Source organism: Carassius carassius, chromosome 4, assembly GCF_963082965.1.
Source record: "Carassius carassius chromosome 4, fCarCar2.1, whole genome shotgun sequence".
Taxonomy (NCBI): Eukaryota; Metazoa; Chordata; class Actinopteri; order Cypriniformes; family Cyprinidae; genus Carassius; species Carassius carassius.
This window is the reverse complement of record NC_081758.1, coordinates 26,814,526-26,825,954: the sequence shown is the minus strand read 5'-3', so window position 1 is coordinate 26,825,954 and position 11,429 is coordinate 26,814,526.

The following is an 11,429-nucleotide window of genomic DNA, read 5'->3' as shown; positions in this document are numbered from 1 at the left end:
ATTATGTTAATAAAAAAATTATACATTCATTATCATGAAAAATTAAAGTGATGAGACGGCACCTCCCTGTCATTAATGCACATTAATAATTTTTGCACAAACACTTGAATATGAGCTTCTTATCACGAGTAAAATTCATGCCAACAGCCAACATATTTAGCTTGATCAGAAGGTTGACTGCAAGAGTCGAGCGGGATGTTAAGAGTTTGTCTGTTTCTTTTACTGTTTATTTTCGGGTTAAAGCATGATTTAAACAGATTCACACTCAATCGCTTTCGCAATAATGCATTCAAACAAATGTAATCTTACAGAGAGAGACGTTTCACCTGACGAAATGAAGATGACCGCGGCTGCACAAGCCCAGCACATCCGCCAAAAATCAACCTGCAGCAATGCTCGTTCATCGACTTGCCAAGCTTTACTTTTGTAGGTCGCATGGCACTAAATAATTCGATGATATGACCATGTAGTCAATACAGATATTTAATAAAAACCATTAAAACAAGCAGGGCTGTAAAATAAAACAATAAAAAATGCATGCCAGGTCTACACTGGACACGAGTGGAACGATCCAACAAAAGACAACAGAACACAGTGATGGATACACTGGACTCGATCCCCATCAGTGAACTGATCCTCGTTCTGTTTATGATGAAATGTTCTGACACTGTGTTCAGATGATTTGACACTATAGTGTGATGTCATCAAGTTTAGACACACTTTTCGCTGTGGGGGACAGATGACAACTCTCGCGTGACACGTCCGGTGTAGACACAGACAGTGACTGCTCTATTTACAAATAAGTTCTATAAGAAAAAAATAAATAAATCTAAACCAGTGGCATAACGAGATGGAAATATAAACTAGAAAAAATATTAACAGTTCCTCCGTCCATGACACTGACTCACTGCGGAGCTGGCAGTTTTAATCTGAACAGCTCTTAAAGCTGAGTGGATGGTTAAATGCGTGATGGGCTATTAAAAAATAGCATCTTTCCAGCATTAAGGTAATAACAGTACTGTTTTTTTTTAATCATCTTGTTACAGTTATAAATTTGACTGCTAAATGAATGATAAAGAACTATATTAAAACTTGTTTTGTAAAATTTCTTCGTCATTTGAATATTGATTTAAAAATCGGTTTAAATCATAAATCAGATTTTTTTTTTCTAAAAAAAAAAAAAAACAGGGATTTTTTTTAGGCCATATGATATTACCCTACTTTAAAAACAAGTAAAGAAGGTTCTCTTTAAAATTACTTTAGTTGTCATTTACTAAAGCTTTTTTTTTACATCGTGTGAATGTTGTTGATTATAATGAGAGAACTTGAGTTTAATTGTATATCTCCCAGTATTTCCAAGTGTCTCCTTATTGAGTTTTTTACATGGATTATATACATTTATAACAATAATACTCCTATTACTATACCACCCTTTTACAGAAACCACTTCTAATTCCTTATTATTTATTTTCTTAAAATTGAATCCTTTCAGTCCTTTCATATACTTTCACCATATGTTCCTTGTGTTACATATATTCCGCCTTTCAGTGCTTCATTTATTGAGTCTAGTCTTCTTGAAAATGCAATAGTTCCGATAGGCTATCCCCTTTCACCCCGTTTCTATCAAATGGCAAACTTGAATCACTTTTACACCTTTAATGTTATTCTTTATCTCCTTTTCAGACATTTCTACTGGTACTCCATATATCACTCCTTTCACCCTTTTTCTCTCCTCCCATCAGACACATTTCACTGTCTTTCCCATAATCACTATCCGTGTTACTACTAATTCCTCTAGACTTTGTCCTTTTTCCTTTCCTGGGTCCTATTTTCCAACCTTCAGCATTCAAAATTCCCTCTTCACCTTTCATCTCACTTCCCGAAACGTAGAGCTGTAGTCAAGTCCAGCCAATGCCAAATCCCTGAAAAGTTTAGCTCCAACTGGCCTTAAGACACCTATCTGGAAGATTCTAGTGTGTCTAGTAAGAGCTTGATTAGCTGGTTAAAGTGTGTTTAATTAGGGTTGGAGCTAACCTCTAAAAGAAACACGGGCCCTCTAGAACTGAGTTTGGAGCTGTAGGGTCAAATAATTTTTTTGTACTTTATTAACATCTTATTTACTTTATAATGCTGCTGTTCGCTGACATTAACCATAAGCATGCATTAACCATAAGAAGTTCTACAAGTAAGAGTTTGCAAGTACGACCTGAATTTTAGGATTACAATATTGCGTGGAGCTGTTACTTTGTCCTTATCTATGTTGCATGTAAAAATAAAAGATTTAATGTAATAATTAGGGTTGTGCCTGAAGCCGAATACCTTATTCAGAATGGCACAGATAATGGCTTCAAAAACGAATAACAGACAAGGAATAATTCTGCCTTTGGTTGAAGCTGGCACAGTCTGGTATTTGCTAGATAACAGTTGAGCCAGAGGATCAGCGCAATATTATACACAGACCTCTAAAGTCACGAGTGTGAAATGAAGGAATGAACTTTATGAGTGAAAAGAGCGCAAATCAAACACCGCATTGCTGTTGTCTCTCCGTGCATGCATCTCTCAGAAATCAGAGCTTTGCAAGACTAATTTCACTTATAATAATACATCATACACATTATATTATTTGCAAATATTTAAAAGGCAATTATTTAAACCACTATTATATGATACGAATGAATGGAATAAGCACAGTGCACTCACCAATCAAACAGCCACGGTGTGCGTCTCAGTCTCTCAAAAACCCAACCAGTTCACTTTCACCCACGTAGCAAATGGATTTGGCCCAAATGTGGCCTCAAGGTGGTACTGCTGGCCTCCTGTCGGCAATGGCATGTACCCTTTCAGCCAGAGATGGGCCATGTGTGGCAATGACAGCACGGTGGGGATCCGGCAAACAACATGAGGGCCGATTGTTGGTGGGAGGAGTGTGACCCAGATCAGTCAGGTGATATTTGGCCCAAATCAGGCTAAGATCTGGCAGCATATTATGTGACCCATGATAAACAAGATAAATACAATACTGAATGATAATGGTTAAATGATCACATGAATTTTAATGAAGTGTAGTATTGTTAAAATATAGTCCTTGAAATGGCAAGTCAAAACAGAATGAAACATTATCATTTAAAAATTAAGCAAATCAGTCAAGTGCATTAAACTGCACTTAATTCAAATTTTATTAAGTTTTATATTATTATTTTTGGTACAAATAATCTTAGAATCCTTACATGAAAAGAAAGAGGGAGAGAGTATTTAACCGTTATCATGTAATATTTATTTGGTTTACAATGGGACACACACTAATCTATAATAGGGAGTGGGGGCACATCATTTGTATTAGTATGCTGTCATGTACAAGCATTAAATATAATGATTATGAAAGTATTTTATTTTTATTTAAATCCTGTATCCATTTGATGCTTGGTGTGAGGAACAGATCCAAATTCAAACCGCATTCATTGGCGATATGTATCTCCTTCCTCTGTAGCTATAGTAACTATTTAAAAATGTGCCGTTAAGAAGTTTTACAACAAGTTTGACGGCAGTGATATAAAACGCTCATTGGCTCTCGTCGGTTTCGTCAGAGATTGCGACATGCCGTGTTTCCGGTGCGTGTTTTGAATGAGAAATGCGTGCCTTGAGGGAGTGGATCGGGATAGTATTTTCAGCATTTAACAACTTAAATTATGCCCTGCTCCTCACACTACTATTATATTCTGCCTGAGTGGACTGCAACTGCAATGCATTGCCATTTGGACTACTGTGGTACTGCTCTATGTCACATCTATAATAAATTATTCTGATTAAGTTACATGTGTCTATCTGTTAAGTTTCTCTTATAGACTGTATACTTTATACACTCACTCTTTATTGGTTGATTTGTTCTTTATAAAAATAAATGAAGTGAAGTGAAGTGAAAGTGACATTCAGCCAAGTATGGTGACCCATACTCAGAATTTGTGCTCTGCATTTAACCCATCCGAAGTGCACACACACAGAGCAGTGAACACACACACACTGTGAGCACACACCCGGAGTAGTGGGCAGCCATTTATGCTGCGGCGCCCGGGGAGCAGTTGGGGGTTCAATGCCTTGCTCAAGGGCACCTAAGTCGTGGTGTTGAAGGTGGAAAAACCAATGCAATACGTTTTTTTTTTTTTGCACAGTTACATTATGTGTGGGTTTTAAGTCTGATTTTCTATTCAGTTTAATGTACTTTATTGGCATAGTTTGTGTCTAAATTAAAGCATGTCACAAACTGTATAATTGTGATCATAGTAATATACAAGGTAATAATATGAAATATTAAAATTCCCAGACAGCAATATAGTGTTGGCCCAGATCCGGCCCACATCTGGCCCACGTGAAATACATTCGGGCCAGATCTGGGCCGACACTGCTTGCTGTCTGGGTTGGGTCTGGGCTATATAAGGCTCAGATTAGGGGATTCTGGTTTACTTAAGGCTGAGAATTGGCACCAATAATAAAACATGTTTGTAATGAATTGAAACCTTTGTAATCGTCGGGAAGAAGGAGGCGGGAACAGGCGGACAATCAAATAACATTTTAATAATACAAAATAAACACAAAACAGCACACCAGCCCCTCATGGATGACTGGTGCGCTCAAATAAAAACCAAAACACAACTAAAAGCCCAGGCCTGGTCCTCTCTCGTCCTTCACTGTTGTCGCTCCAGTTTTATATCCTTCCATCTCCTCCGTGGGCCTCGAGACCGGCGGGTCGAACAGGTGTAGCTCATCTCCAATCACTCCACCGGCCTTGCTCCCACGTCCCTCGGCCCCGCCCCACTCGTCACAATGTTTTAATAATTAAACCTGTTTCTAAAAGGCTGATTAACTGGCTGAGATTCAGGCCGGTTATGGCCCATGTGTGGCCCGAGTTTTTAATCCAGTTCTGGGCCTCTTCCGGGCCGTCATTTTTTGTGGTACTTGAGCCGAGGGAAAAGTCATTGTGTGGCCCAGATGTGATTAACAATCAGATCTGATCTTATGAAGTAACTGTAAGACATTGTATCCGAATGCAGACACGAAAAATTTTGTGATTGTTACAGATACAAATACTGGCTGTTACATTAAAATATGTAAATATGTAATGTCATAATTATAACGTTTTGAAAATTTACATATGTAATTGTTGCTTAAGGCTATACATGAATAAACTTTTATTGATAAAAAAAACTAACAAAAAAAACAATTTAATGTGTTTTCATTTACAATAGCATGAACCTAGTCAGGTAACTCAAGTACCTTTTAAATAAAAAATCGACTAGTAGAAATCAGTAGTTGTTACAGCAGCTCCTATTGAGAGTGAGGAGTCATGTGCCGATTTGGGTTGATTTGGGAGGGGTCTGAGCCGGTCGGCCATGATGGTAGGACACGCTATCGGTTGCCAGGGGCAACGCCTTCTGAACTTCACAGAGGCGCGACTAAACATTTCAGAGCTCTTTAATTTTTGCGCATTTATTATGTCGGCGGAACAGAGACGGATCTACGAATACGAGAAAGAAAAGGAAGAAAGTAAAGCAATGCAAAAAGATGAGGCGAAAGAAAGGGGACCTTACAGGAACAAGCTCACACCAAGTGCAAAACAGCGGTGTTTGGAGAAGCTCTCAGGCATCCAAAATACCGACCCATATGAGCTCCCTGCAGCGGCACAGAGACCTGGACCATTTACCTCAGTGCACTTATATGGACATTGTGAATTATCTTGTTTGCGATGTAAGTCACCTTGCATGCACGCTGTTAATGGCTTTAATCTAACCAGGACATTTACATCTTGCAATCACACATTTAACTAACGTTACCCTAGCTAAACCAGAACTGGTTTGTCCACTTTGCAGCCCCCAACACAAAAACCTGGTACAATATGTGTCATTGGGCTAAATTCAAATGATAACTAAACATACACAGCTTTACCCTACATCAAAACATGTTGGAAAGGTTTGTGTACATTGAACATCTCGTTACAATCTAGTGTTTACGAAAAAGTCGCAGTTATTTAAGTTACTTTGTCATTTTGGTCAAGAAGTGTCTGCTAAATGCAATGTAATTACAACACGCTAAAATGCATGTGAATAAACTTACTTTGGCCAGTACAACGCTGAAGGCTTGTAGATGACCAAATTCTGCACTCAGCCACAGCAGAAAGCCTTGTAACTTTCCAAAGACTTGTGGCTTTTAAACTCCTGCATTGTGTAGTAACTTACACCAAAAACAAGATAATTAACAATGTCCATATATGTGCACAGAGGTAAATGGTCCAGGTCTCTGTGCCGCTGCAGAGAGCTCGTATGGGTCGATATTTTGGATGCCTGAGAGCTTCTCCAAATACTGCTGTTTTGCGCTTGGTGTAACCTAAAAAAAATGGTATTCCATTGTTCCTATGTGTTCCATATTTGTCGTGTGAGGTACTGGAGCAGTTTTTAACACAGCAGTAACTTCCAGGCATGATAAAACAGTGCAGAATTGCGAGAACCACCTCTACTACCGAGTTAACAACACATGTAAACAATCATCTTTCGCCGCCGGTGTCCTGCCAACATGGCGGAGACTGTGACATCGAGGGGAGGGGCTCTGTGCTATGACGACAACTCCTCACTCTCATGAGAGTGCGTAAAAAGTGCTTAGTATAACCAAGCTGCCGGCAGCTTGGTTATACAACTCACTTTTTACACACATCAACAGTCTTGTAGTTAGGGTAGCCACCCGTCCCTTAAAATACGGAATCGTCACGTATTTGAGAATCAAATAGCGCGTCCCGTTTTGAATCAATACGGGACGGGGTTTGTCCCGTATTTTTGGAGTTGTCTTCAATGCAGCATCTCATACAAATCATCCCACCGGCATGCCATTCTGTGAAGACTCGTCCTATTCTGCCCCTGATTGGATAAGACTCGCTGCCATCGTTGGATTGATTGGTTTGTTTCAGTTTCATGGCCAATCAGAGTCAGAGGAGGGCGGGTCAATTTGTCGGCGAGTGTTCTCTGTTGCACACGGTGGCTTGTCAGATGTGCGCAGTGTTGCCAGACGTACGATAATTATCGTATTTTTTACGATAAATTTAACCTCTATACGTTGTATGATCAATAATGAAAAAAGTCCCGTAATGTACGATAATTTCAGAATTTTATGAAAATTTAAATTATGGTAGTTGCAGTCATAGGGCTTCTTTTCTCATACACAAAATTGGCTCATTACAAACACTCTAAATGCGTTCGTGTGCACCTCAGGGTGTGTTAAGAATGCAGGAGAGGGCCCTCCTTTAAAGCCAACGAGCACTGTTGCAGTCCATGACTGCAAGAACCCCTTCAACATCTGGCAACACGCAGGATTCCGATGACAGCGGCTCAGATGTGGAGTTAACTGCACCACACCACAACAGCTAAATTCCTTCTTCACTGGACGCGATGTTGTTAGGTTATAATAGATAAATAATTCTTTTGACTCGTGTACGATAATGTTCTTCCAAATATGATAATTTTGAACTTCTGGTACGATACTTGGACATTTCCAATCTGTTAACACTGGATGTGCGACAGCATGCCTCGGGAGAACACACTCATCTCCCGAGACAGATAGTGTAATGTCAGTTTTTTTTTATCACCTCAATTATTTTCTGATTGATTACATTAGATTTCATAGGTTGCCTGTTTGTTAAGAAATAATGTTAAAAATGTTACTGAATCATGTTATGGTATGATTTGTTTGTAACATTTACATTTACATTTACATTTAATCATTTAGCAGACGCTCTTTTCCAAAGCGACTTACAAATGAGAACAATAGAAGCAGTCAGGTCAACCAGAGAACAACTACAGTATACAAGTGCCATGACAAGTCTCAATTAGTCTAGTATAGAACACATAGCCAGGTTTTTTTTATAAATGAAAAGACAAGAAAAGGAAAAGTGCTAGTGTTAGTTGGTTAAGTGCAGGCAAAAAAGATGAGTCTTTAGATGTTTCTTGAAAATGAGTAAAGACTCATTTTCAAAGAGTGGGAGGTCATTCCACCAGCTGGGCACAGTCCAGGAAAAGGTCCGTGAGAGTGATTTTGAACTTCTTTGGGATGGCACCACAAGGCGTCCTTCACTTGCAGAGCGCAAACTGCTGGAGGGCACATAAGATTTAACCAGTGAGTTTAGGTAAGTTGGTGCCGTGCCAGTGGTGGTCTTGTAGGCAAGCATCAGTACCTTGAATTTGATGCGAGCGGCTACTGGTAGCCAGTGTAACCTGATGAGGAGAGGAGTAACATGAGCTTTTTTCGGCTCATTGAAGACAACCCTCGCTGCTGCATTCTGGATAAACTACAGAGGCTTGACAGTACATGCAGGAAGGCCCGCCAGGAGAGCATTACAATAGTCCAGTCTGGAGAGAACAAGAGCTTGGACAAGAAGTTGGGTTGCTTGCTCTGACAGGAAGGGTCTAATCTTCCTAATGTTGTATAAGGCAAACCTGCAGGACCGGGTCGTTGTAGCAATGTGGTCTGTGAAGCCTAACTGATGATCTATCACAACTCCTAGGTTTCTGGCTGTCCTAGAAGGAGTAATGGTTGATGAGCCCAGCTGTATAGAGAAGTTGTGATGAAGCAATGGGTTAGCTGGAATCACCAGGAGTTCTGTCTTCGTAAGGTTAAGCTGAAGGTGATGGTCATTCATCCAGGTGATGGTCAGAGTTGGGTGTCATCAGCCTAGCAGTGATAAGAAAAGCCATGCTTCTGAATGACAGATCCTAATGATGTCATGTAGATGGAGTTTACATATGCAGTTCCAGAGATTCCCATCTTTCTGAGGGTGGACAGGAGAATCTGGTGATTAACAGTGTCAAAAGCAGCAGACAGGTCCAGTAAGATGAGTACAGAGGATTTTGAAGCTGCTCTTGCTAGTCGCAGGGCTTCAGTAACCGAGAGCAGAGCAGTCTCAGTTGAGTGGCCACTTTTGAAGCCAGATTGGTTGCTGTCCAGGAGGTTGTTTTGTACAAGGAACATAGAAAGCTGGTTGAACACAGCTCGCTCAAGTGTCTTTGCAATGAATGGAAGAAGGGATACCTGTCTGTAGTTTTCAAGAAGCGTTGGATTTAGAGATGGTTTCTTGAGCAGTGGGCTTACCCGAGCCTGCTTGAATGCTGAGGGAAATGTTCCAGAGTGAAGAGAGGAGTCGATAATGTGAGTAAGCAAAGGTATGACTGAGGAAGAAGAGATCGCTTGAAGGAGATGAGTGGGGATTGGATCAAGTGGACAAGTAGTAGGAAGATTGGACAGGAGAAGTTTGGAGACGTCCATCTCTGAGAGTGGGGAGAAGGAGGAGAAAGAGTGTGCGTCGGTCATTGTGAAGTTGTCCTCAGTCTGCGGTGTGGAGAATTGGTCACTGATGGATCTTGTCTTATTTGTGAAGAAAGCTGCAAAGTCGTCCGCTGTAAGAGTCGATGGAGGAGGTGGTGGCGGCGGATTAAGAAGAGAAGAGAAAGTCTTGAAGAGTGTCCGAGCGTCAAAACAGTTGTTAATTTTGTTGAGGTAGTAGGATGTTTTAGCCATGAAGACATTTGCAGAGAAGGAAGAGAGGAGAGACTGATACACACTGAGGTCGGTAGAGTTTCTTGATTTCTGCCATTTCCTCTCTGCAGCTCTGAGTTTAGAGCGATGTTCACGGAGAACCTCGGTCAGCCAGGGGGCAGATGGGGCGGTGCGTGCTGGTCTAGACAACAGTGCGCAAAAGTTGTCCAAGCAAGATGTTAAAGTGGAGCAAATAGTGTCCGTAGCGCTGTTCGTGTCCAGAGCAGAAAACTGAGAGAGTGCAGGAAGTGAGGACGAAACCACAGAAGATAGGCGAGATGGAGAGAGTGAAGGTTCCGTCGAAAGGTGACCTGCGTTGGAGTGTGAGGAACTTCAGGAGTAAGTGCTAGGTTAGCAGTAATGAGGAAGTGGTCTGAGGTGTGCAGTGGAGCAACTGAAGTGTTGTCCACAGAGCAACAGCACGTGTAGATGAGGTCCAGTTGGTTGCCTGATTTGTGAGTCGCTGTAGTAGACACTAGCTTGAGATCAAATGAGGTGAGCAGAGTTTTGAAATCAGCAGCCTGGGGCTTATCTAGGTGGATCTTGAAGTCACCAAGCAGTACCAGAGGAGTACCATCTTCAGGAAAGTTTGATAGCAGCACATCCAACTCCTCCAAGAAGTTTTCCAATTGACCTGGGGGACAATAAATTACCACAAAGTGGATTTTAACAGGGTGGATTACAGTAATGGCATGTGATTCAAATGAACCAGTACCTGTAGGTGATGGCTGAAGATCAAATTTCCATTCTTTTGATATAAGGAGACCCGTACCTCCACCCCTCCCAGTGGTACGAGGAGTGTGGGAACAAGTGAAATTAGTGGAGAGGGCTGCAGGGGTGGCAGTATCTTCAGGTTTGATCCAAGTCTCTGTCAGTGCCATGAGGTTGAGACCGGAATGAGTAGCAAGAGAAGAAATGAAGTCTGCTTTGTTAACTGCAGACTGGCAGTTCCAGAGACCAACTGGAATAGAAAGCGTAGTTGTAGAGGTCAGAGGGACAGGCCGTATGTTTGTCAGATAGGCCTTCCTGCGACGTACATAGCGTGCTCTCCGAGTGTTAGTAGTGATAATAGAGATCTGAAAGCACATAGTGACTACAAGTGTAAGAGATATTTGAGAACAAGGTATACAAGAAGTAAAGAAAGAGGAAAAAAGCAATACTCAAGTGCCCTGTCGGGGTCCTTGCTCGGTGGAGTCGCGCAGGTAGAGTCGATTGTCTTTACACTCATTGGTCTTCACACGAGGAGGGCTTACACGAGGGCTGCCGCGGTGAAACCTAACGCTTTTGTATTTGCCTTATTACCTGTGATTGAAGTCAGCTGGCCACATGTGCAGGTGCAGTGTGAGTCCGTACTCTCCCATGTGCGGTGTGGCTGGCGGTCACACACTGCTCTCTGTTGGAACAATAGAGTAAGCGGTTAGCCGAGTCTTGTGGAGACATCTCTCACCTCTGCGTTCGTTTGCTGGGTTTAAATAACCAGAGCTTGATAGGGCGCAGGTGTGGCCGCTCAGCCCGTGATGAGCAGGTGCAGGTGTGCCTGCTCAGTTTCCAGGACGACGCTGACGAGAGCTCGGGACACGTGTCACGTGTCAAAAATTTTAATTAGTTTTTGCCTCTTTGTTGGGCCCCCTGTCAGCCAGGGGCCCTTGGAATTGTCCTAACTTTCCCTTCCTATACGGTGCCCATGGAGTTTCAGAGTTTCATAGCAGAACTGCATGACAATGCTGCCACAAATCACGTGAGTCGCAAGCTCGCAACTGTGTGGGCATATCTCCGCAAAGTGGGTGTTTTAAACTCGGCTCTGAAAAAATAGTCTGCAATAGGAGTGCAAATGTAATGTAATGTAATAAGTTTCACCCTTT